Here is a 25,234-nt window from a genome sequence, read left to right on the forward strand (position 1 = left end):
TTAGCGAATCCCTTAAAAAATAAAAAACGAAGCAAAAATTAATGATTTATTATCATACCACCGAACAAAAAGTGCAATAACGCGCGATCAAAAAGACGCATATAAATATCCATGGTACCGCTGAAAACGTCATCTTGTCCCGCAAAAAACAAGCCACCATACAGTGTCATCCGCAAAAAAATTAAAAAGTTATAGCTCGCAGAATAAAGCGATGCAAAAATAATTACTTTTTTTATATAAAATTGTTTTCATTGCAAAACACCGACAAAACATAAAAAAAAACCTAAATGAGGTATCGCTGTAACCGTACCGACCCGAAGAATAAAACTGCTTTATCAATTTTACAGCACTCGGAACCGTGTAAACGCACCCCCCCAAAAGAAATTCATGAAACGCTGGTTTTTGTTCATTTTGCGTCCCAAAAATCGGAATAAAAAGCGATCAAAAAATGTCACGTGCCCGAAAATGGTACCAATAAAAACATCAACTCGTCCCGCAAAGAATAAGACCTCACATGACTCGGTGGGTTAAAATACGGAAAAATTATAGCTCTCAATATGTGGTGATGCAAAAACTATTTTTAGAATAAAAAGCGTCTTTTAGCGTGCGACAGCCGCCAAACATAAAAACCGCCATAAATAGTAAATCAAACCCCCCGTTATCACCCCCTTAGTTAGGGAAAAATAATAAAATAAAAAAAAATGTATTTATTTCCATTTTCCCATCAGGGTTAGGGCTAGGGGTGTGTTGGGGTTAGGGTTGGAGTTATAATTGGGGGGTTTCCACTGTTTGGGCACATCAGGTGCTCTCCAAATGCAACATGGCGTCTGATCTCAATTCCAGCCAATTCTGTGTTGAAGAAGTCAAATGGTGCTCCTTCCCTTCCAAGCTCTGCCATGCGCCCAAACAGTGTTTACCCCACATATAGGGTATCAGAATACTCAGGACAAATTGCAAAACAACTTTTGGGGTCCAATTCCTCCTTTTACCCTTAGGAAAATAAAAAGTTGGGGGCAAAAATATCATTTTTGTGGAAAAAAATGATTTTTTTTATTTTCACGCCCAGGCGTTATAAACTTCTGTGAAGCACTTGGGGGTTCAAAGTGCTCACCACACATCTAGATAAGTTCCGTGGGGGGTCTAGTTTCCAAAATGGGGTCACTTGTGGGGAGTTTCAATAGTTTAGGTACATCAGGGGCTCTCCAAACGCACATGACACCCGCAGACCAATCCATCAAAGTCTGCATTCCAAAACGTCACTACTTCCCTTCCGAGCCCCGACGTGTGCCCATACAGTAGTTTTCTCCCACATATGAGGTATCAGCGTACTCAGGACAAATTGGACAACAACTTTTGGGGTCCAATTTCTCCTGTTACCGTTAGGAAAATAAAAAAATTGGGGACTAATTGATCATGTTTGTGGAAAAAATACGATTTTTTTATTTTCATGCCTGGGCATTATAAACTTCTGTGAAACCCTTGGGGGTTCAAAGTGCTCACCTCACATCTAAATAAGTTGCTTAGTGGGTCTAGTTTCCAAAATGGTGTCATTTGTGGGGGGTTTCCACTGTTTAGGTACATTAGGGGCTCTCCAAAGGCAACATGACACCCGCAGACCATTCCATCAAAGTCTGCATTCCAAAACGTCACTACTTCCCTTCCGAGCCCCGTGTGCCCATACAGTAGTTTTCTCCCACATATGGGGTGTCTGCGTACTCAGGACAAATTGGACAACAACTTTTGGGGTCCAATTTCTCCTGTTACCCTTGGGAAAAAAAAAAAAAAAATGGGGACTAAAAGATGATGTTTGTTCAAAAAATACGATATTTTTATTTTCACGCCCGGTTGTTATACACTTCTGTGAAGCACTGGGGGGTTCAAAGTGCTCACCACACATCTAGATAAGTTCCTTAGGGGGTCTAGTTTCCAAAATGGTGTCATTTGTGGGGGGTTTCCACTGTTTTGGTACATCAGGGGTTTTCCAATCGCGACATGATGTCCGATCTCAATTCCAGCCCAAAACGTCAAATGGCGCTGCTTCCCTTCCGAGCTCTGCCATGCGCCTAAATAGTCATTTACACCCACATATGGGGTATCAGCGTACTCAGGACAAATTGCACAATAACTTTTAGGGTCCTGTTACCCTTGGGAAAATAAAAATTGGGGGTGAAAAGATCATTTTTGTGGAAAAAAATATGATTTTTTAATTGTACCGCTGTACGTTATAAACTTCTGTGAAGCCCTTGTGGGTTCAAAGTTCTCACCACATATCTAGATAAGTTCCTTGGGGGGGGGGGGGTCTAGTTTCCAAAATGGGGTCACTTGGGGGGGGGGTTTACACTGTTTAGGTACATCAGGGGCTCTCCAAACGCGACATGGCGTCCGATCTGAATTCCAGCCAATTTTGCATTGAAAAAGTCAAACGGCGCTCCTTCCCTGCTGAGGTCTGCCATGCGCCGAAACAGTGGTTCCCCCCCACATATCGGGTATCAGCGTACTCAGGACAAATTGCACAATAACTTTTGCAGTCCAATTTCTCCTGTTACCCTTGGTAAAATAAAAAAAATTGAACCTGAAGTATTTTTTTAGTGAAAAAAAAGTTAATTTTTTTTTTAAATATTCAAAAAATTCCTGTGACGCACCTAAAGGGTTAATAAACTTCTTGAATGTGGTTTTGAGCACCTTAAGGGGTGCAGTTTTTAGAATGGTGTCACTTTTGGGTATTTTCTATCATATAGACCCCTCAAAGTGGCTTCAAATGTGATGTGGTCTGTAAAAATAAAATGGTGTTGCAAAAATGAGAAATCGCTGGTCAATTTTTAACCCTTATAACTTCCTAACCAAAAAAAATTTTGGTTCCAAAATTGTGCTGATGTAAATTAAACATGTGGGAAATGTTACTTATCAAGTTTTTTGTGTGCCGTATCTCTGTGATTTAAGGGCATAAAAATTCAAAGTTGGAAAATGGCGAAATTTTCGCCAAATTCCCATTTTTTTTTTCACAAATAAACGCAAGTTATTTGAATGAAATTTTACCACTAACATGAAGTACAATATGTCACGAGAAAACAATGTCAGAATCACCGGGATCCATGGAAGCGTTTCAGAGTTATTACCTCATAAAGGTACAGTGGTCAGAATTGTAAAAATTGGCCTGGTCATTAACGTGCAAACCACCCTTGGGGCTTAAGGGGTTAACCCGCCCAATTCCAGCCTTGCTGAAGCATCCCCAGATCATTACCGATCCTCCACCAAATTTAACAGTGGGTGCAAGACACTGTGGCTTATACGCCTCTCCAGGTCTCGGTCTAACCATTAGACAACCAAGTGTTGGGCAAAACTGAAAATTAGACTCAGAGAAGATTACCTTATGCCAATCCTCTATGGTCCAATCCTTATGGTCTTGGCAAACTTCAGCCTGGCTCTCCTTTGCTTCTCATTGATGAAAGGCTTTTTTCTAGCTTTACATGACTTGAGCCCTGCCTCTAGGAGCCTGTTACGAACGGTTCTTGCTGTGCACTTCACCCCAGCTGCCATTTGCCATTCCTTATGTAGGTCACTTGATGTCATCCTGCGGTTGCTGAGTGACATTCGAATAAGATGACGGTCATCCCGGTCAGTGGAGAGTCATTTTCGCCCTCTGCCAGTCTGTAGCTTTGTTGTCCACAGTGCCTGCTGCATGACCTTGTTGTAATGGACTGCCGTCTTGGAAAGCTAAAGGATGGAGGCAACATGACGCTTACTGTATCCCTCTGCTAGTAAAGCTAGAATTGAGCCCTTCTTTTCCTCACTCAAGACTTTTCTTTTCAACATCTTTGGCATAGTTAAAAGTTATTTTTTCATTCCTATTACTTTTGGGATATTACTAGCACTTTTGTCATCCAGCTTGTCCTATTGCAAGAGGATTGTGAACACCACAGCAGGGTATTTTTTAAACTTTCCTTCGTTAAATAAGATTTGGTTCAGGTGATCACCTAATCAGAAGCACATTAAGTAGAATGAGGTTTACTCTGGTTGGAATACAACTGACACTGGAATGGAATGGCTGTCAGACATGTAGAGAAGCTGATTTTTATAAAACTGTGCCGTGGTCTCAATTTTTGCCAGAGCTGTATATATATTTACTCTTCGCAAATCGCCAAGTCCTGTAAAGCCTCCAATAGCACTGAAAAGAAATGTACAGTGGGGGAAAAAGAAGTATTTAGTGAGCCACCAATTGTGCAAGTTCTCCCACTTAAAAAGATGAGAGGCCTGTAATTGTTATAATAGGTAGACCACAACTATAACGGCCCCGTCACACACAGCGATCTCACTAGCGAGATCGCTGATTTTGTGACGCCACAGCGACCTCGTCAGCGACATTGCTGTGTGTGTGACAGGGATCAGCGACTGGCCACCCCTGCCGGGTATCGCTGATCGTGCTCGATCGGCCTAGGCCGTTTTTAATCGCTGGTCTCCCGCTGGCCAGCGCGAATCGCTGCGTGTGGCAGCGGGAGCCAACGATCAGCGACGCTCCCAGCACAGGTTTCTAAGGTACACATCGGGTAACTAAGTGACGCGCGCCGTTTAGTAACCCGATATTTACCTTAGAGACCAGCGTCCTCGCTGGTGCTGATCGCTGGTGAAGCTGCCTGTTTGGCAGCTCACCAGCGATCATGTAGCGATGCACCAGTGATCCTGACAAGGTCGTATCGCTGTCGGGATCGCTGGTGCATCTGTATGTGTGACGGGGCCTTAAGAGTCAAAATGAGAAAACAAATCCAGAAAAATCACCTGTGTCTGATTTCGCAAGATTTATTATGCAAATTATGGTGGAAAATAAGTGTTTGGTCATTAACAAAAGTTCCTCTCAACATTTTGTTATATATCCTTTGTTGGCAATGACAGAGGTCAACGTTTTCTGTAAGTCTTCACAAGGTTGGAACACAATGTTGGTGGTACATTGGACCATTCCTCCATGCATGTCTCCTCTAGAGCAGTGATGTTTTGGGCCTGTCGCTGGGCAATATGGACTTTCAAATCCCTCCAAAGGTTTTCTATGGGGTTTAGATCTGGAGACTGGCTAGGCCACTCCAAGACCTTCATATGCCTCTTACGAAGCCACTCCTTCCTTTGGGATCGGGTACCTGTACTTGGACGGTCCAGCGTTGCAAACACCCAGTGTTTGCAACGCTGTCATGTGCATGACAGCGCGGCAAACACCACTTCTGATCGGCGGTGAAATCATCCCCGCCGGTCAGAGAGCCACGGTTCCCACACTGTCAAAAGACAGCGTGAGTGCTCAGCTGTGATTGGAGGTATAAAGTTAACCTCCGGTCACTGGTGTCAGCTGATGGGACTACAGCTCCCATCATCTGACCCCTGTTGCTGCTGCTAACAGTGACAGCAGAAGCTATTTGGTGTATTCATTAGCCGGTTCTTACGCTAAAAATAAGTTAAAAAAAACGCGGTGGTTCCCCTGTATTTTTGATAACCAGCCAGGCAAAACTCACAACTGGGGGCTGCATCCTTTCGTAGCTGCCCAGAAAAAGGCACATCTATTAGATGCACCAATTCTGGCATTTTGCACGGCTCTTCCCACTTGCCTTGTAGCGGTGGGCAAGTGGGGTTAATGTCACCTTTGTATTGTCAGGTGACATAAAGCCCACGGATTATTAATGGAGAGGGGTCTATGAGACACGTATCCATTACTAATCCTATAGTGGTATGGTAAACAGACACAGCCAGAATAATGTCCTTTATTAGAAATAAAACAAAACACACTTTTACTTTATTATTTAAAAATAACAAACAGTTAACACAGCTGTGCTCAAAAATGTACATACCCTGGCAGAATTTTTGCTTTCTTAGCCTTTTTTCAGAGAATATTAATTGATAATACCAAATTTCTCCACCCATGGTTAGTGGTTGGGTGAAGCCATTTATTGTCAAACTACTGTGTTTTCTCTTTTTAAATCACAATGACAACCCAAAACATCCAAATGAACGTTTTCAAAAGTTTACATACCCTGGAGATTTTGGCACAGAAATTGACACAAATGGGTTTGAATGGCTTCTAAAGGTAACATCCTCACCTGTGACCTGTTGGCTTGTAATCTGTGTATGTATGTGAGCATAAAAGCTGAGTGAGTTTCTGGGATCCAGTCAGACTCTTGCATCTTTCATCCAGACACTGACGTTTCTGGATTGTAAGTCATGGGGAAAGCAAAAGAATTGTCAACGGATCTATGGGAAATGGTAGCTGAAATGTATAAAACAGGAAAGGGATACAAAAAGAAATCAAAGGAATTGATAATGCCAGTCAGTAGTGTTGAAACTTATTAAAAAAATGGAAACTCAGGGGCTCTGTAAAAACAAAGCCACGGTCAGGAAGACCAACAAAAATTTCGCTCACAACTGCCAGGAAAGTTGTTCAGGATGCAAAGAAAAACCCACAAATAACATCAGTTGAAATACTGGATTCTGTGAAAACCAGCAGTGTGGCTGTTTCAAGATGCAAAATAAGAAGACACTAAGAAAAATGGGCTGCATGGTCGAGTCGCCAGAAGAAAGCCATTACAGCACAAAATGTCAACGTATCTCACCTACAATACACAAAACAGCACAGAGACAAGCCTCAAAACTTCTGGAACAAGGTAATTTGGAGTGATGAGACCAAAATTGAACTTTTTGGCCACAACCATAAACGTTATATTTGGAGAGAGGTCAACACGGCCTATGACGAAAAGAGCACCAGTCCTACTGTAAAGCATGGAGGTGGATCGCTGATGTTTTGGGGATGTGTGAGCTACAAAGGCACAGGAAATTTAGTCAAAGTTGTAGGAAAGATGAATGCAGCACATTATCAGTAAATACTGGAGGCAAATTTGCAATCATCAGCCTGGAAGCTGCACAAGGGACGCACTTGGACGGTCCAACATGGCAACGGTCTAAAACACAAGAACAAGTCGACCTGTCATTGGCTACAGCAGAACAAAGTGAAGGTTCTGGAGTGGCTATCTCAGTCTCCTTACCTCAATATCATTGAGCCACTCTGGGGAGATCTCAAGAACAAAATTCATGCTAGACAGCCCAGGAATTTACAGGAACTGGAGGCTTTTTGTCAAGAAGAGTGGGCAACTTTACCATCTGAGAGAATAAAGAACCTCATCCACAACTACCACAAAAGACTTCAAACTGTCATTGATGTTAGAGGGTGCAATACTCGGTATTAAGAAATGGGGTATTTGAACTTTTGATCAGGGTTATTTGGAGGTTTTGGGTTTCCATTATGACTTAATATGTGGAAACACAGTAGTTTGACAATAAATGGCTTCACCCAACCACTAACCATGAGTGGAGAAAAAGGTTTGGTGTTATCATTCATATACTCTGAAAAAAGGCCAAGAAAGCAAAAATTCTGCAGGGGTATGTAAACTTTTGAGTACAACTGTATACTCACCTAACGCCCAATTCCACCAAAGCCCTCGTTCTCCTGTAATAGACCAAAAATAAATAAAAACACAACAATATCCCTCACCTATCCCGTCATTCTGTCCCATGCCGTAATCTGTGTCTGGGGGGAAAAACAGTTTTAAACCTGGACAGCGCCAAGATGCGACTGTTCAGGCTAATGTAATATACCAACAAGCAGGGACACCTCTTTAGTGACGTATTTCACCATGTACTGGGATAGAGGGGTATCAATAGCAGTGATCATAGGAACACAATTTTAACAATGCTACACCAAGATCCTTTGCCACCTTGGCATCAACAAAGCATGCTGCAATAAAGGCTTGAAGCCTCACAGATTTTTCCAGTTAAGAAGGCCTTAACTTGGTCAGAAGGTCTGAAGCTAAACCAATAGTGAAGGGTCTTGTCATTCCACTGTGTGGCTGGAGCACAACACCTTAACTCTGCAATAATCCTTGGCTGGTTGTTCCCCCTGATGGAGTGCAGCTAATTTACTTTCAATGAAGGCTTCTGAGTCAAGGTCATTGTACAGGAACCCTAATGCCTCCAAAAGTGTACAGTAGAGTCCTGGGGCAGAAGAGAGTTGAGAGAAGGCCAGAGCATGAGAGAAGTTAAAAAAAAAAAAAAGAGTCAAGGAAGAGGCTGATGAGGTTTGGGCCCAAGTGAATTCTGCTGAATCTACTGTGCAAGATTCTGAACTAAATGGATCAGGTCTTGCAGTTTATCCACCACATGGAGAGGATACTTGTAGGCCACTTATAACATTAGATTTGGCAGTGATCAGGCTCAAAATAGCTACTTTGGACAGACTTGGCACAAGCCACTCAGTATGGCGGTTTCCAGAGAAATCCTGATACCCTTTAACCCCTATACAGGGATCTGGTTTTACAACAGGATCCAATAGATAACTACCATCAGAAGGGCTGCTGTCCAGAAGTCTCCAAGCAGGGTCAAAGTAGAGAAGTCAAATCATAAAATTAGGAGGTGAACGGGTTGTCAGAATCTGGAGATCAGTGTGAGGAGAAAAAAAATCAAAGAATGAGAATAGTTACAAAGCAATGCAAGGTCAAAAGTCAGGTTCATCCACTGGACATCCACCACATTACACAGAAGCAAGTCAGAAGTAAATGGCCAGATCTCTAGATTCTGACAACCCGTTCACCTCCTAATTTTATGTTGTAAAACCAGATCCCTGTATAGGGGTTAAAGGGTATCAGGATTTCTCTGGAAACAGCCATACTGAGTGGCTTGTGCCAAGTCTGTCCAAGGTAGCTATTTTGAGCTTGATCACTCTGCCAAATCTAAATGTTATAAGTGGCCTACCAGTATCCCCTCCATGTGGTGGATAAACTGCAAGACCTGATCCATTTAATTCAGAATCTTGCACAATGGATTCAGCAGAATTCACTTGGTCCCAAGCCTTATCAGCCTCTCCCTTGACTTTTTTTTTTTTTTTAAACTTCTCTCATGCTCTGGCCTTCTCTCAACTCTCTTCTGACCCAGGACTCTACTGTACACTTTTGGAGGCATTAGGGTTCCTGTACAATGACCCTGACTGAGAAGCCTTCATTGAAAGTAAATTAGCTGCACTCCACCGGGGGGGGGGGGGGGGGGGGAACAACCAGACAAGGATTATTGCAGAGTTAAGGTGTGCCCCAGCCACACAGTGGAATGACAAGACCCTTCACTATTGGTTTAGCTTTAGACCTTCTGACCAAGTTTAAGGCCATGTTGGTTCAGTTCCCACCTCCTGACTTTTGCTACTGCCTTGCTCTTGGCAATCCAGCTGGATAGGTGTTTGTGCAAACTCAGCTCAGAACACACTGCTGACACTGCACCTACTATGACTTGTGCACCTGTTGCCCTTATTGAAGAACCCATGCAGATTGAGGTGACTTGCTGACATCAACTACAAAGGATCAAGCCACAAGTCAGTTTTAGGTAACCACTATGGAGATTCTGGACATCAGAAGTCTTCCAGTTCCAGACAACTGCCACTGGAGAAACTTCAGGTGGGTGGGTCTGAGGTGGGTCTGAGGATGCCCATCTAGGCACCCAGGTATTTCCCTGTGATACTGCAAAATTGTTACCTTCTTCTTAACTGGAAAAATCTGTGAGGCTTCAGGCCTTTATTGCAGCATGCTTTGTTGATGCCAAGGTGGCAAAGGATCTTGGTGTAGCATTGTTAAAATTGTGTTCCTATGATCACTGCTATTGACTGTCCAGGCTAAGAACCACTGGAGAATGAGCTGCTATGAGAAACCTCTCACTGTGCTAGAGGGGTTCTCACAGTGTGAAGTCCGTGTTCGGTGTCCGTGCCCGAACAGTAGGTGTTCGGTACGGACGCAAACTTTACTGTTCGCGTTCGCCCATCTCCAGTCCTAACAGACAAAAGGGTTCATCAAGTAGAAAAAGACTTGTTATGAAGGAGCGGAATTATTCTGAGACTAAAGCAGTCACTAGATGTGGAATTTTGTGTTAAGCTAGGAGAAACCACTTGCTGTATTAGCTGTGCCGAGTTATTTAAATCATTCTTGTTTCATTGGTTTAAACTAAATTTTGGATGGAGATTGAAAAATTGATTGTAACTGCAAGATTTATACAACCAACACATTTGTTAAATGATATGGACACAGTTGCGGGAATATTTTACATTAAATGCTTTTTTTTTTTTTTTTTTTTTTTAAACCAAAAATGAAAACACTTTCAATCAGCTATTACCGTATATACTCGCGTATAAGCAGAGATTTTCAGCCCATTTTTTTGGGCTGAATGTCCCCTTCTCGGCTTATACGCGAGTCATATACGATATACGCCAGGGGGTCGGTGGGAGAATGTAAGATCATACTTACCCCACCTGGCACGTCTCTGCAGCCCCCCCTGCTTGTCCCACAGTCTCAGGCTCCTTCCTTCAGCAGGCCCGTGGTACCGCTCATTAAAGACATGAATATGCGCATATTCATGACTTTAATGAGCGGTACCGCGTGACCGCTGAAGGAAGGGAGACCGTGGGAGAAGCGGGGCTGCAGAGACCGCACCAGGAGGGGGTAAATATATGCGATATTCACCTGTCCCCGATCCAACGCTGCTCGCCGCTGTCTGTCGCATCCTCTGTCAGTGACATTCAGGCAGCAGAGGGCGCGATGACATGGTTAGTGCGTGCCACACCCTCTGCTGCCTGAATGTCACTGACAGAGGACGCGGCAGACAGCGGCGAGCAGCGATGGAACGGGACAGGTGAAGGGTCCTGAGCCATCGGCGACACCGGAACCTGGCCCCCAGCGACGGAGAGGTGAGTATGTCTTTTTTGTGTTTTTTTTTTTTTTTTTTTTTTTTTTTTTTTTTTTTTATTATTTGCAGCAGCAATATCGGGCCTATTCTATGGAGCATTTAATGGGGGCATAATATATGGAGCATTTTATGGGGGCATAGTCTATGGAGCATCTTATGGGGGAAGCATATGGGGGCATAATCTATGGAGCATCTTATGGGGCCATAACCTTTATGGAGCAGCATATGGGGCATATTATTCTATGGAGCATCTTATGGGGCCATAACCTTTATGGAGCAGCATATGGAGCATCTTACGGGGCCATTATTAACCTTTGTGTAGCATTATATGGGATGTATTTTGTATGGAGCATCTTATGGGGCCATTATTAACCTTTGTGCAGAATTATATGGGGCGTACTTTGTATGGAGCATCTTATGGGGCCATCATGAACTGTATCAAGCATTATATGGGGCTCCTGATTCAATATGGATATTCAAAAACATTTAACCTACTGATGTCTCAATTAATTTTACTTTTATTGGTATTTTTATTTTTGAAATTTACCAGTAACTGCTGCATTTCCACCCTAGGCTTATACGCGAGTCAATACGTTTTCCCAGGTTTTTGTAGCAAAATTGGTGGGGGGGGGGGGGGGGGTCGGCTTCTACACGAGTATATACAGTAATTGTTAGGGAGCTTTTTTAATGGCATGGTCTTTAACCTTTTATCTTTTTTCAAGAACTCTAAGCTGATTTATGACATGAAAACAACTTAGAAGTCTAGAACTGCTGGCATGTCAACAGAGTTTACCATTACTTGGTGTTCTGCACAGGAAAGGTCACAGTGGCTTCAGTAAAAATGACTTTGCATGGCACCCATATGTCTGATAGCTGTGAGATTGTCTGTTAGGACGTGAAGTGAGTGTTCCACTAGAATTTCTTGCTAGTGAAATAAAAAGAGGAAAATTGCACTGAACTCCTAGATGTTTAGGGCCTGGAGAACTTACTGAGGAATCCACGGGTCTTTACTTGTGTAACGTCCATGGGGACTAGCATCTATGATCAGGACCAGTCAGTGAATGGGGAGCAATTATATCAAGAATCAATGCAGAATGGAGACATCTCCGTATATGACTAGAGCACATGGCTGGGTCACTAGGCTAGGCTGATCAAAAGGAGAGTGGACATTTCTTCCATTCGAAGAGAGCACAAGCCTGAAGATCTTGACAGCAACTTTGCTAAAAGAATCTGCCGACTTGGCCGCTACGAAACTTTCCAATATCTTCAAGCAAAACCAGAGAAAGAAGAGAGACTAAACTGCAGAAAGGAGGGCCAGTGGTCTTACGTGAAAGTAGAACCTGCGCAACTCACATGTCTGCACAACTCACGTTTCAAACAGGACCCAGTAAAGTGAGGAGGCAACCCTTGACAGGCTCTATGGCTCATCAAATCCTGGCTAATTACCCGACAAACTAAAATAGGAATAAAGCTTTATCAGGAGAAACAGCATTGGTACACTAAAAAGTATTGATATCATGGGCAGTCTGCAGTAGGGTAATGGACTTATTCAGGCGAAGCAGGTAGACTTGGACTGGTCAATAAGAAATTTACATTTGGAAAATTAGTAACTGAAAAGTAAGCATATGTTTGACAGGGTTCCTCATTTTTGGTCTGTGAAGAAATGGATATGGGAATTAACTCACTAAGGAAACTGAAGATTTGGGGCAGTTTTTAGAGAAAAGCCTTCTATGAAAAGGAATATCCTTCAGTTGTTGAGCATAAGGATGTTACACACAAAGCAGCTGAGGCATCAACACATCTGTGGCACAGAAGTCTGAGCCTGATCCAAAACAGGATGTGAATATTTTTAAGGGGGAAAAATAATATACATAAGGGACCTCCTAGCAGCATACAGATTAAGAGGCAGATTGATCAAAGCAGTAGTATTACTTTTGTCATTCAAGGCAAACAACCAATTTGTAAGTTGCAATCAGACAGGTATTACCACTGTAGCAGCTGCTGCTACAGAGGAAGTGTAGCATTACATAGTGACCATTTAAATAACTGGCCACTCATGTGATATAAGGATAGTATGACCTCAAAATAATTGTTTGTCATTCAGATAGTCTATTAATAAGACTTTTTTACCTTAATGAGGCCATGGATGAAGAATATGCTTAGAATTCAGAGCCCATAAATTCCACTTCGCTGCACCATCTCGCTGCTTGACGACATGGAACCGAAGAGGCCAGAAGAGGCTACATGCCATCAATCCACATATCACCTGTCAGGAAGAAAACAAAGATCCATACATTTACACACTTAGTGAAAAAATTATGTTCTGCAGCAGAGAGGGAGGAAACCAAACTAGGCTCTTCAACAGAGGCCTAGGCAGACATTTCTCCCTGGTTGAAGTCAAGGATGGATAACAAATGTAGAATTTGGGAAACCTAGGACCCGCTCAGTCTCTTTGTAGTGTAGCAAGCCTTCTTTGCTCCTGTGGATGCCAGTAGCAAAATTCTATGAAACCCTAGCCACTGGAAGCTGTGCACAACTGGTTGGACATCCATAGGCCCTTGCCCACAGCTTTAGTTTAGACAGTCAAAGTCATGGGGTTTACTCTGCTAGGAAGGCAGCACCTGCAATCTGTGAGAATCTTGGTTGTAGGAAACTCAAGGGAGGACATCCCTACAAAGCGGCACCCTGGATTCCTCCTGCGGGCACTAAGCGCTGTATCTGTTTCCAGAGCCTGCACCCCTAGCGCTGTTAACCCATTTCTGTAGCCCTGCTTTATCCAGTCACATTAATCCAATTCCAATCAAATAGACTCGTGCTCCAGCCTGTATATAATACCAGCAGCATAGACTTTGCTACTACCTAAGGATATCTATTACCCTATCTGTATCTCTTGCAGTTTTCTCTAAAAGAAACTAAAAAGACCTTTCTGATGAAGGTACGTTGTTGGACCGAAAACGTTCATACGATATGAGTCTATTTTTGTCTGGATGCTAAATAAAGAATATACTGCTTCTTCATTTTTTGAGTGCCAAGTATTTTTGTACATGTTTATGGGTTGGCTACCTAACTTGAGCACCAAATAGCCTTCCTTTTTCTTTGGAGTGCCGTGTTCTTTTGCCTCCAGAATAGCTTTTCTCGGAACCCATGACAGCACCACGGAGAGAGGGGATCCGCCCTTCAGGGACAGGAACCTACAGATAAAAAGGGCGGTACCTCTCCACCACCTTCAGTTGGTTACAGAGCATCAGAGGGTCTCCAGGTTAGTAAAACAGAAATATATGCACAACATTATAGTATTGCTTATTCATCAGAAGCACCGTGCCTAAACGGAAACACTCTACGAACAGTAAAGAATACAAGTAAAGAATACAAGGACAGAACAATGGAAAGGACACCATTGTAGGCATTTACTACAGGCCGCCTGTGCAAGCTGAAGATATGGATGAACTCTTTATGCATCAAATGGCCAAGTTCTCCAAAAAATATGACATAGTTGTCATGGGAGATTTCAACTATCCAGACATTGGTTGGAAATCTCTCTCAGGCAAAACTAACAGGTCAAGGAAATTCTTATCCTCTCTTGCTGACAACTTTATCTTCCAAAAGGTAAGGGAGAAAACAAGGGGAACTGCTACCTTGGATCTAATCCTTATAAACAGGGAGGAAATGGTTGAGGAGGTAAAAGTGGCTGGGACCCTAGGAGGTAGCGACCATGCCATTTTAGAATTTTGGATAACTAGAGGAGGAAGACCTTTGAAGACTCAGACGTCAAGGTTAGATTTCAGAAAGGCAGATTTTAAGGGATTCAGAAAGAGAATTGGAGGGATCCAATGGCTGGATATCCTTAAAGACAAAAATGTCCAGGAAGGATGGGAAATCTTGAAAAATGAAATTCTCAAAGCACAGTTGTTAACAATTCCGAAAAGAGGGAAGAATAGGAAGCATTTAAGGAAACCAGGATGGATGAACACAGAACTTAAGCACATGCTAAAAAGGAAGAAAAAAAATGTTTATAAAATGGAAAGAGGGAGGCATATCTAAAGAAGAATATAATGCTGTCTGCAGAACCTGCAGGGCACAAATCAGATTAACTAAAGCTGAAAATGAATTGAGGCTTGCAAGAGATGTCAAAAGCAATAATAAAGGATTTTGGGGATATGTCAAAAGTAAAGAAAAGTCAAAGATGCTATAGGATTTTTACAGGATGAAAATGATGAAATGGTAAGACAGGATGTTGAGAAGGCTGAACTTTTAAATTCCTATTTTGCATCTGTTTTCTCTCAGAAAGGAAATGTAACATCAACTGTTCTTCACTGTCCTATTAAGGGAATAGAAGAATCCAGGATATCTATAAACAGAAAGATAGTGAGGAAACACTTAGCTAACCTAAATGAATTCAAGTCTCCAGGTCCAGATGAACTACACCCCAGAGTACTGAAGGAGATAGCAGAAGAAATTTTTGAACCCCTCTCCATAATCTTTGAAAATTCTTGGAGAACAGGAGAAGTGCCAGAAGACTGGAGAAGAGCAAATGTTGTTCCTATCTTCAAAAAGGGGAAGAAGGTGGACCCAGGCAACTATAGGCCGGTGAGTCTGACTTCTATACCAGGAAAGATCTTTGAACAAATTATTAAACAACATGTATGTCAATACCTGGATAAGAATGAAGTGATTAAACAGAGTCAGCATGGGTTTGTAACTAATAAGTCATGTCAGACTAACTTAATTTCCTTCTATGACGGTATCACTGATTGGGTGGATCAAGGAAATGCTGTAGATAAAGTATATCTTGACTTCAGCAAAGCATTTGACAAAGTCTCTCATACAATCCTTATTGAAAAAATGACTAAGTATGGAATGGACAAGGCAACTGTTAGGTGGATTCATAACTGGCTTAGTGATCGGACCCAAAGAGTGGTCGTAAATGGCTGCACATCCAGTTGGAAGAATGTCTCAAGTGGGGTACCACAGGGCTCTGTCCTGGGCACTGTATTGTTCAACATATTTATCAACGATTTAGATGAAGGAATTGAGGGTAAACTGATTAAATTTGCTGATGACACAAAGCTAGGAGGGATAGCTAATACTAGAGAAGAGAGAGAGAGGATTCAAAAAGATTTAAATAAACTGGAGAAGTGGGCAGCAACTAACAGAATGGTTTTTAACAGGGAGAAATGCAAAGTACTACATCTGGGCAATAAAAATGAAAAAACCATATATAGAATGGGAGGAATAGGGCTAAGCAACAGCACATGTGAAAAAGACTTGGGTATACTAATAGATCACAGACTGAATATGAGTCAACAGTGTGATGCAGCAGCAAAAAAGGCAAATGCAATTCTAGGATGTATTAACAGAAGCATACAGTCTAGATCACGTGAAGTCATTATTTCCCTCTACTCCTCTTTGGTCAGACCTCATCTGGAATATTGTGTCCAGTTTTGGGCACCACATTTTAAAAAAGACATCAACAAACTGGAGCAAGTTCAGAAAAGAGCGACCAGAATGGTGACCGGTCTGCAAACCATGTCTTATGAGGAAAGGTTGCAGGATTTGGGAATGTTTAGTTTGCAAAAGAGAAGACTGAGAGGAGACTTAATAGCTGTCTACAAATATCTAAAGGGCTGTCACATTGTAGAAGGATCAACTTTATTCTCATTTGCACAAGGAAAGACTAGAAGCAATGGGATGAAACTGAATGGGAGGAGACAGATTAGATATTAGAAAAAACTTTTTGACAGTTAGAGTGATCAATGAGTGGAACAGGCTGCCACGAGAAGTGGTGAGTTCTCCTTCAATGGAAGTCTTCAAACAGAGGCTGGACAGACATCTGACTGGGATGATTTAGCGAAACCTGCTTTGAGCAGGGGGTTGGACCAGATGGCCCAGGAGGTCCCTTCCAACTCTACGATTCTATGACAACGTGCTCACCACACTCGTGAAGGGGAGGGGAATAAGCGGGTGCTGTCATGAGTTCCGAGAAACACCGTTATCGGTGAGTAACTAAGCTATTCTCTCTCACCCATGACAGCACCACGGAGAGAATTTCAGAGATTGGTAGCTTAAGGAGGGACCAACGCCTGAAGGACCCTTCTCCCAAAGGTCAGGTCAGGTCAGACGTAGAGGCTAGATCTAATCAATAGTGTCTGAAAAAGGTTGAAGGTGATGACCAGGTGGCCGCCTTACAGATTTGTTCTATCAATACCTCAGATCTTTCAGCCCATAAGGTCGCCATCGCTCTTGTGGAATGGGCTCTCAACCCTTCCGGGATGGTATTTCCAATGGATGAATATGCCAGGGCAATCGCATCCCTAATCCACATTGCCAGGGTACTCTTAGATGCTTTGAGTCCCTTCCGAGGTCCCTGGAAACACACAAAGAGAGAGCCTTCCTTCCTGTATTTTTTGGTGGCCTATAGATATTGTACTAGGCACCTCTTCACATCTAAGGTGTGGAATTTTTCTTCTCCCTTATTTTTAGCATTTGGGCAGAAGGAAGGAAGGAAGGACTACCTCTTGGGACCTATGAAAATATGATGACACTTTAGGTAGATAGGCCGGGTCAGGTTTTAAAATGACTATCCTCTATAATTTTTGTGAAAGGTGGCCCTGCTGATAAAGCTTGAATATCGCTCACCCTGCAAGCTGATGTTAGTGCCACCAGAAGCACTGTTTTTAATGACAGGATACTTTGGGATGCCGAGTGAATAGGTTCGAACGGAGGGCCCATCAGTGTGTACAGTATGAGATTCAGGTCCCATGATGGTAACTTTTGACTAGCTATTGGCCTAGATCTAGTTGCGGCCTTAATAAATCGTGCCACCCAAGGGTTACCTGCCACATCATGGTTATAAAGGGCGCCTAAAGCTGCTACTTGAACCTTTAATGTGTTGACCGCCAGACCCTGTTCTAAGCCCCTTTGTAGGAATTCTAGGATCTTATCAATCTGGACCCCGTCCTGAACCTTTACCCGAGAAGTGGATAAGAATTTTTTCCATGTCCTCCCATATGCTCTCATCGTAACCGGTTTTCTACTTTTTTGTAATGTAGTTATCAAGTTCTCAGACAAACCTCTGACCCTCATCAGCACCCTCTCAAATTCCATGCTGTTAAATGGAGGTTCCCTATCTGAGCGTGTAACACTGGGCCCTGCGATAGCAGGTCCGGGAGATCCGGTAGGATCCATGGGTCGGTTACCGAGAGCATTCTTAGCCAGGAGAACCAGGTTCTTTTGGGCCAGAAGGGGGCTATTAATATCATTCTTGCCTCATCCTCCCTGACTTTTCTTAGGACTGCCAGAATAAGCATGATCGGGGGAAAGGCATATGTTAGTCTCCGTGTCCATGGAAGCATAAATGCGTCCAGAGCCAGAGGATTCCCCCTAGGGTCTAGGGAGCAGTAAGTTTCCACTTTTTTGGTTTCTGAAGTCGGCAAACAGATCTATGTCCGGGGCCCCCCACCTTTTTACAATCTGCCGAAAAACGTACCACTTTAGGACCCATTCCCCTTGCCGTAATTAGGTGCGGCTCAAGAAGTCTGCCCTTTGATTCTCCGTGACTCAGTTGTGTAGTGCTGACAGAGATGGCAGGTTTGCCTCTGCTAGTTTGAGGACTCTGGAAGATGTGTCCATTAAGGTGCGGGACCTGGTTCCCCCCCGATGATTTATATAGGCCACTGTGACTTGATTGTCCGAAAATATGCGGACATGATGATTCTGGAGCAGGGGTAGGAAGTGTGTTAATGCGTAGCCCACTGCTAAGAGCTCTTTCTGGTTTGAGGAGGCTTCTAATTCTTGACCTCCCCATACACCCTGAGCCACCTCGTTGTTCATGTGTGCTCCCCATCCCGTGGGACTGGCGTCCGTGGTAACTATGTGTGTTATTTTTGTTACCCAGGGGATCCCTTTTGAAAGATTGTCTTTGCTTCCCCACCAAGCTAGGGAATGAATAGTTTTTGAATGTAGGGTAATACAACCCTCTAGGTGTCCCCATACTGCTGACTGGTTGGCTAATACGTCCCACTGGAGGTTTCTCATGTGTAACTGAGCCCATTGGATTGCTGGCAGGCAGGCGGCGAGAGAACCCAGCAGTGACATAGCTTTCCTTAACGTCATGGAGGGATTTTGGATTGCTCGTTATAATTTGAGCGATTTTCTCCTTCTTGCGGTCTGGGAGGCGGCACTCTTGAATATTTGAGTCCAGTGTAAGACCCAAGAATTCCTGTACTCTGCTGGGCTCCAATCTTGATTTTTTCAGATTTAGGAGCCAGCCCAGGCCTTGTAGAGTATCACCCTGTCCCTCTGTTCCCGGCATTTTTGAGCCGAGCTGCTAGCTATTAAAAAAAATCGTCTAGATACGGGATTATTATGTCTTGCTCCCTTATATGGGCCATCATTTCCACGACTATTTTGGCAAATACCCATGGAGCTACAGATATTCCGAACGGCAAGACTCTGTACTGGAATTCTTTTACCTTGCCCTTTATTGAGACGGCTAGCCTGAGATATTTTCTGGAGTTTTTGTGAATGGGGACGTGATAATAAGCGTCGCTGAGATCTAATACCGTCATGAAGCAGTTCGGGAACAGGATTTTGGTGGTGGACCTGATCGACTCCATTTTGAAGCTTTGATTCCTGACGTATCGGTTTAATTTTTTTAAATTTATGATCGTCCGGAAAGTGCCCTCTGGTTTGGTCACCAGGAAAAGAGGGGAGTAGAACCCTCTGCCCATTTCCTGCCGTGGAACCTCCTGGAGGACTCCTTTTTTTACCAGGCTTAGGACCTCGTTTTCTAGAGCTTCCCGTTCTCGCGTACTGGATCTTAACGGAGTCGTTACATACTTTTGAGGTGGGAGAGAGAGAAAGTCTATTTTGAGGCCCTCCTGGATTAGGTTTACTATCCATGGATTGTTTGAGATTTTCTTCCAGGCTGGAAGGAAAAGGGTTAACCTTCCCCCCCACCATGGGCAAACTGTCAGAGGGCTTTTTGTCTCGGGACGAGATACCAAAGAGGAACCCCCTCTCTTTTCTTCTGTCATCCCACTTTTGCTCCCTCGGTGGTCTCCTCTGAAAAAACTTTCTATTCCGAAAGGGCCTCTTAAACGCTGCAGGCCCCAAATTTGGGAACCCTTTCTTCTTGTCCCCTGCTTTCTGGAGGATGTAATCTAACGTCTCCCCAAAAGGGAATTTCCCTTCGCAGGGAATTGAACACAATTTAATTTTGGTCTGTAGGTGCCCTGGCCAACTTTTGAGCCATAGTGTTCTACGGGTTGCATTTGAGAGTGCTGCTGCTTTGGACGAATCGGCCAATCAGTCCGCTAAGAAGGCAGCCGCTCCCCTTATTACTGGGATAGAATCTAGGATCTTATCCCTTGGTATCCCTTCCCTTAGTTGCTTTTCAAGTTGGTCCACCCATACCATTAGGGCTCTTGAGGTACATGTCGCCGCTATGGCAGGCCTGAGATTACCTCGTGCTGACTCCCATGCCCCTTTAAGAAAGGCATCTGCCTTTTTATCTAGGGGATCCCTGAGGGTGCCCATGTCCTCAAAAGGGAAGAGCGAATTTCTTTGAAGCCTTTGCGACGGTTACGTCGAGCTTCGGGGCCTTATCCCAAGATGTAGATGCCTCTTCATCAAAGAGATATTTTCTTTTAAGGGAAGGGACAGTAGTGTTCTTCCTGTCCGGTTTATCCCATTCTTTTTTGATTAGGCCCTGAACATTTTCATTTAGCGGGAACACTCTCCGCTTTTTCTGGCCCAGTCCCCCGAACATTATGTCCTGGACTGTTTTATTGGGCCTAGGGTCCAACACCCCCATGGTAGACCTTACAGCTTTTACTAGTTTGTCTTCCTCTTCTAGCGGAAAGCAGTGACGCCCCCCCATTTCCTCGTCCGAGGAACAGGATTCCGAGGTTTTAGATGTGATTTCTCCCCAAGTCGAAGAGTCCGACTGGGAAGTCACTATCGTGTCTTTCTTTTTTGTTTTGTCCCTGCGCTTAAGGGATATAAGGGCACTCTGCACCTCCGATTTGATTGCAGCTCTTAGGTCAGAGGCGAAATCCGGGGTTTCCTGACAGAGGACTTCTTTTGTACAAGATTCACAGAGTTTTTTCTCCCATGATATAGGTAGGGGTCTAGTACAAGTGGGGCATTCCCTGCTCTTCTTTCCCTAATAAGGGAAGGGAATTCTATTACAATGGTGAACATTCACGAAGATCACTCACCCAAAAGTACGCGGCTGCAGGTACCGATTCGGGAGATGGAGTCAGGTCCTGTACCAGCTGATCTCCTGGTGGCGATTTGCTCCTTGCAGCTGACATGCTGCCCTGCGTTGAGTGGCTACTGGAATGGCCATTGCTCCTGTCCCGTTCCTTTTTGCGATGATGGTGGTGGTGCTGCTGCTTAAGCTTCTGCCTGGCTTGCTGCTCCTGTTGCTGGTCGCTATCCCCCATTGCTCAGGACCGCTTCCAGCGAGGAGTGTTTACAGCCCCACCATTTTAAATTTCCTGGCTTGTGACGTCACTGCTCCCATCCTGCACCGCCTCTGCCCGGGGAGAGCGCTCCTGCGCATGCGTCGGTTCCTGGAAGCCGGTTTCTATTTCCGGGGCAGCGGCCATTTTGGTACACCTCTGTTCCATGGCGCTGCCCGCATGTTTACCGGGTCCCTGTGAGCCCCGACCTCCTTTCCAGAGCGGCGGCTCCGACGTCTCCCCCCGCTCACCTGGCAGCCCGCATCGGCCCCAGCGGTGGCGGCTTTGGGCACCGGACCCGCCGTGACAGGGTTCCCCCCCTGCCATCTTTCAGTCAGGTCAGCCCCGGATCCGGACTCCTTCCAAGAACGCGCAGGTACCGCCGTCCTGTGGGTCACCCGTCAGGGACAGGAACCCAACTGAAGGCGGAGGAGAGGTACCGCCCTTTTATATGTAGGTTCCTGTCCCTGAAGGGCGGATCCCCTCTCTCCGTGGTGATGTCATGGGTGAGAAACATTATACACCTGGACATATAGTTGTAGACTGTAGGTAAATCATTTAACTTTTCATGCCTCTTGCTTGGCCCCCATAAAATAATAAAGCATACACTCACTTCCCGCGCTAGCGCCGCCCCCACAGTGTCGGCACTCCGTTTCCCAGTCAGCGCTGGCAACACTGTCCCCGCCTCCTGTTGAATTGAGCAGGAAGAGGAAGTCTAAGATCAGCTACAGCCCAAACTATATCTTGATGTTCCATTTGTCCGAAAGCGGGGACAGTGGCACCAGCGCTGATTGGGCACTGGCGTCACAACAGAAGCACTGGAGCCCTAGAGCCCCAGACCACGAGAATGGCGCCGGCACGGGAAGCGAGTATAGGGTTTATTATTTTATGGGGGCCAAACATACCCTCCTGGGTATGTTGCGAGGGTTTATGGTACTCTCGTTAGTGGAAAGCCTGTTGCTGGTCACTATTAGCTATGCACTTGACTGGACATGGCTTCAATTGTGCCTTGGCCGATTTATACTATAACAGCTAGGTCTGTGAGTGGTGATAATTTTGTCACCCTCAAGTCTAAAGGCCCTTTTACATTTAGCGATGCACCAGCGATCCGACCAGCGATACGACCCGGTCAGGATCGCTGGTGCATCGCTAAATGATCGCTAGTGAGCTTTCACACAGAAAGATCTCACAGCGATGCAGCAGCGACGCAGCGCACGATACTCACCTTTCACACACAGCGATCCTGGCGTCCTCCCGCCCGCTTCCACGCGTCACTCTTCAGCGCCAGCAGGAAGCCCAGCAGGAAGCAGACGACGAGAAATGGAGCCGAACATTATCGCGCGATCAGCGATGGACAGCAGGGGACCCGGTCGGAGGTAAGTATCACACATAGCGATATCGCTATAACATAACAAAATCGGTGACGTTATAGCGATATCGCTAGCGATATGCTATGTGTAAAACCCCCTTAAGGCCTTGTGCAGTGTAATTAATTACATACTGGATAGAGGTGGCACCAATTGATTTAACTATATAACCACTGTGGATTCACAGTTATTTATTCAACTGATATTGTGCGTTGTTTGTCAGATTTTGGCGCGCCTTGTAGCACTTTATTGTCCCCTGTATTTGCTTCCCCACCTATCTGTTCTGTCCTTATTTTTCAATAAAGTGAAATTCTATTTGTTAAATTGGATCTGCATGTCGTATTTTTGTGTGGTTTTCCACACCCCCTTCTCAGCCATATAACGATGGATCCGTAATTGTCCATTATTTTCACAGCCTCTATACACGGACATTCATTTATATGATGCTGTTTTACACCGTTGCTGTAATATTATCTGTGTGACTGGAGCCTTACACAAGTCTTTTGCGTGTGCATATATAATACTAGGCTACCACCCTTTCTTTGGATGGTGGGTGTGTGAGTAGTTTCATCAGTATTCTGCATCTGAGCTCCCACCGCCTTCATCTTTAGTGCCTTCTACTTTCTGTAGAACATAATTATTGTGAACTGCTGTGGGTAAATACAGCTGCAACTTGTGTGGTGCATTGTATGCAGTTTTATCATACTGGCAATTACCTTGAGAGAATATAAAAGTATGTAATTTCCAGTCACGAGATCACATGACCCAAATGCCAGAAGGTAAGGAAGAACTAAATAGGGAAATGCATGCGTAGTTGAGGGTCTTATTATATATATATATATATATATATATATATATATTTTTTTTTTTTTTTATTATGTTTTATAACGGGAGGTGAGGGTGGGACTAGTTACAACACGAATTTATAATTTAAAAATAAAACATACCGTATATTTAAAAAAAAAAAAAAAAAAAATAATAGGAAGCTATAAGTAAAGTGGTACTCAATTTCATGGGATAGATGGAAACTTCTAAGTGTGATAATACACTTAAAATGGTTAATTTAAAAAAAACACCGGTATCTCCGGGGAAAAAAATATTTAATCTCAATCTTTTCTAAATATCCATGTAGTGTGGCATAATGTAAGCATTAATATACTTACCAATTGCTGTTGTCTTGCTGTTTCCACGGTCGCTCTGGCCCTCTTCTGGAAAACATGACAGCTCTTAAGTTTTGCCGGACCATACAGCATCTGTGTGGGGTAGTGCAGCTTTCTCAACTTAAGCCGAAGGGAACCAGAACAAGGCTCCATTGATTTACATTAAGAAAGTGACATCTGACGCACTCAAAGCTTAGTGAGGCGACTGGTCAGACTGGAGGTCACATGGGCCAGAAGAGGACTGGAGCAGCCCTGAAAGAAGACAGAGATTGGTAAGTTTTTTAATGCACATACCCTAATGCTTTCTAAATATATATGTAGTATATGTGCCCACGATCAGGATGCATCAGCGTCTTGGACGCAGCGTATTGTCACTGCATCCAAAACGCTGCGCTCTAATCACACAGGTAAATCTGCATGGCTTCTAACCTAAAAAGCAGCGTTTTGGACACAGCACAGTGAGCTGTGTGTAAAACGCTGAAATTCCACTTCAGGGGCACATACTTTTAGGGGGGAAAATGGAAGAGATTCTTTAACCCCTTAGTCACAGAGCCAATTTGGTACTTTATGACCAAGGCAATTTTTACAATTCTGACCACTGTCACTTTATGAGGCTATAGCTCTAGAACGCTTCCATCGATGCCACTGATTGGGAGAATGTTTTTACATTACATTATACTTAATGTTAGTGGTAAAATTTCTTCGATTTAACTTGCTTTTTAATGAAAAAACAATGGAAATGTGGCAAAAATTTTGAAAATTCTGCAATTTTCAAACTTTGAATTTTTATGTCCTTAAATCAGAGAGATATGCGACACAAAATACCTAATAAATAACATTTCCCACATGTCTACGTTACATCAGCACAATTTTGGAAACCATTTTTTTTTGGTAGGAAGATATAAGGGTTAAAAGTTGACCAGCGATTTCTCATTTTTACAAAACCATTTTTTTTTTTTTTTTAGGGACCACCTCACATTTGAAGTCACTTTGAGGGGTCTATATGGCCGAAAATACCCAAATGTGACAACATTCTAAAAACTGCACCCCTCAAGCTACTCAAAACAACATTCAAGAAGATTATTAACACAGGAACTAAAGCAACATGGAAGGGGAAAAAAAATGGACATTTTAGTTTTTCCAACAAAAATGTTCTTTTAGCATGATTTTTTCATTTTCACATGGGTAACAGGATAAAATGTATCCTAAAATTTGTTTGGCTATTTCTCCTGAGTACACCGATACCCCATATGTGGTCATAAACCACTGTTTGGGCGCACGGCAGGGCTCGGAAGGGAAGGAGCGCCATTTGACTTTTTGAATGGAAAATTAGCTCCAATCGTTAGCGGACACCATGTCACGTATGGAGAGCCCGTGATATGCCTAAACAGTGGAAACGCCCCCACAAGTGACCCCATTTTAGAAACTAGACCCTCCAAGGAACTTATCTAGATGTGTTGTGAGAACTTTGAAACCCCAAGTGTTTCACTAAAGTTTA

At 43.7% G+C, this 25,234-nt stretch overlaps 1 protein-coding gene across 6 annotated transcripts in view; it reads right to left on the reverse strand.

Moving 5' to 3' along the window:
• Positions 1–25,234, reverse strand: part of FRS3 (fibroblast growth factor receptor substrate 3) — a 95,033-nt gene that overhangs the window by 54,933 nt on the left and 14,866 nt on the right. For 3 of the 6 annotated variants that reach the window (XM_073542486.1, XM_073542489.1, XM_073542484.1), the window contains exon 2: positions 12,874–13,009. The exons of 1 other annotated variant lie outside the window; for it this stretch is intronic. The gene's annotated coding sequence lies outside the window, so the exon portion shown is untranslated. Of the gene's footprint in view, positions 1–12,113; positions 12,198–12,873; positions 13,010–23,739; positions 23,989–25,234 lie in introns of all 6 variants that reach the window. 2 more of the 6 variants (XM_073542487.1, XM_073542485.1) reach the window with 2 other exon arrangements.

Source organism: Dendrobates tinctorius, unplaced genomic scaffold (assembly GCF_039654945.1).
Source record: "Dendrobates tinctorius isolate UK_male_01 unplaced genomic scaffold, ASM3965494v1 ptg000127l, whole genome shotgun sequence".
Classification (NCBI taxonomy): domain Eukaryota; kingdom Metazoa; phylum Chordata; class Amphibia; order Anura; family Dendrobatidae; genus Dendrobates; species Dendrobates tinctorius.